Here is a 2,190-nt window from a genome sequence, read left to right as displayed (position 1 = left end):
TGATTTGTTGTAGTGGATGCCTCAGCGCCGTCCTGCACAGAAGGACTTTACCTGCCCAGGTTCCTGCCTCCAACTCCAGCCAATGGAGCTCAGCTGTTCACTGCTGTCAATCAGGCCCTGGAAATCAGCATCTCTGCCGAGGCCAGCAACTCCCAGTAAGTGAATTGTTGGTGAGGAAAACACATTCTAAAGAATTTACTTTGCAGGACAGGTAGACACCTGAGACAGTTGTTACACCATGATTTACTAAAGCTTTTTAGTTTTTCAGGTAATTCATTCAGGAATCTGATCTCTCCTGTTCTGTCGTGTAAGAGCAACACAATCAAGTCAGCACATAGAGCCAGACAAAGAGATGAATCACCAAGAACAGGAACATTCAAAGTTAGAAGAAAACCGATACGATCTCAGCAAAAATCTGAGCAGTGAATGAAACAAACTAAAGGACAGACGTGAACCAGAATTCCAGTGAAAGGGGGGGCGCTGCTGCATTGTGGGGACACTTTGAAATCCTGAGTTTTGCTTCCGTGTACTTTAAAGGATCGGTGATTTGCTGTTAAGCAGACTGTACAATGTGACCCAGACTACGTTAGGAAACGGACGCTTCAGCCTGAGGTGGACACCATCTGGGATCTCAGAGGGAGTAAGCCACTCCATCTGTTTTGCTGTTCAAACCAGGTCGGTATTTTGTACCACTAATGACCTCTTTAAACTCATGAAGTAATGACAGTGCTTTGATCCTAACTTTAAAGCTGACTGTTAGCGTGCTCTAACAAACACACTGTGTGGATTTATCTCCACACGAAGTACCACTCTGAGCTTCGATGTGTCGCTGTGAGCGTCGGAATCAGTGAGTGAAGTTTGATCCTTGTTAGTTTTGTTTGTTTAGCTAAGATTGACAAATGTAACCTGTTTTTACAGCAACTACAACAACGCTGCCACCACCCACAACAACCACACCAGCACCAACTACAACACCATCTGTCTCAAGTGAGTGATGTCATGTTTATTAACTGGTCTCCTGTCTTCCTGCATTAAGACCTTGATGAATGTCATGAATGAATTTCACCGACTCATTCTGCTTCTAGGTGTTGTATTTCTGGCGATGAGGATCTCCACTTCAACACCGTTGTCAGCAGCTGATATGGACGTGATCATACAACAGGTGAGTCTCCTATTAAAACACTACAACTTAGCATCACATGCTAACCAGCTTCCACTTCTGCTAAAATCTCGATACATGTGCAGATAAACTGTGATCTGATGTTTGTGTTCACAAACTACTTGTCCTCAGTTACGTGACATCACATATAACCAGCCCTGATGTTTCCTACAGACACACTTTAGTTTCATTATGATGTCAGTATCAGCCTCTCAGCTTCATGTTGTGTTTTCTTCTGCAGCTCAAAGATAAACTGGTGCAACAAGGGCTGCCACCAGACATTGCTCTGAGAATCCTGAACATTGACGCTCTGCCATAAGTTACAACAACAGCGCCCTCTGGTGGCTGATCATGTAAAGGGAAAGGTGTGGTTTCTGCCTGTTTTTGTTTGTGGAGATATTGAGATAATAATCTTCCTCATTTCTGTGGAATGAGCTTGATGATCATTTTAAAACAAGCAGCTCTTTGTCAAAGTTCAAAAAATCTCTAAAATATATGTTAATTAACGACTACAAGGAAATGTAAAAGGGAAATTTAAAGGTAAACTATGTAGAGAAGATTGAAGCAAGGCGTCTGGACTTGTAGAGTTTTCTAGAAGACGTTTCGCTGCTCATCCAAGCAGCTTCATCAGTTCTAACTGTTTGGTGGGGAAACATGGTTTATATGTGGTTACAGACCTCAGTGGGTGGGTCTGGGTAAAACTTTAAAAAACTTACAAACAATAGCACTAAATGTTTCCATACTTACCTGTGATGTTCTGGCTGACTGGGCCAAGTGTGTCTAACGACTGGCTAACGACTATGAAACTGCCGGAGGGGGACTGATTGACAGCCCTTTGTTCTTACTGTGAGTATGTGTAAACTTCCTGGGAATGGATGGAATCACTGCATTGTATGTGGTAGAAAGATGATGTCTGAGGCCACCACCTCTGTTAAGGGAAGGTTTTTCCAGCTTAACATAGATGGCTTCCTTAACTCCTCTTTCATACCACCTTTCCTCCCTGTCTAAAATGTGAACGTTGTTGTCCTCAA

General features: G+C 43.0%; 1 long non-coding RNA gene across 1 annotated transcript; it reads left to right on the top strand.

Moving 5' to 3' along the window:
• The first annotated feature begins 918 nt into the window (after positions 1-918).
• LOC114436849 (uncharacterized) lies at positions 919-1,540 on the top strand. The gene is made up of 3 exons (XR_003670743.1): positions 919-987; positions 1,086-1,162; positions 1,401-1,540. It is a non-coding gene; the product is annotated as an uncharacterized LOC114436849 (long non-coding RNA).
• Positions 1,541-2,190: the final 650 nt, after the last annotated feature.

Source organism: Parambassis ranga, chromosome 5 (assembly GCF_900634625.1).
Source record: "Parambassis ranga chromosome 5, fParRan2.1, whole genome shotgun sequence".
In the NCBI taxonomy this organism is placed as follows: domain Eukaryota; kingdom Metazoa; phylum Chordata; class Actinopteri; family Ambassidae; genus Parambassis; species Parambassis ranga.
Note: the sequence above shows the minus strand (reverse complement) of the source record. Positions and strands in the feature narration are given on the sequence as shown.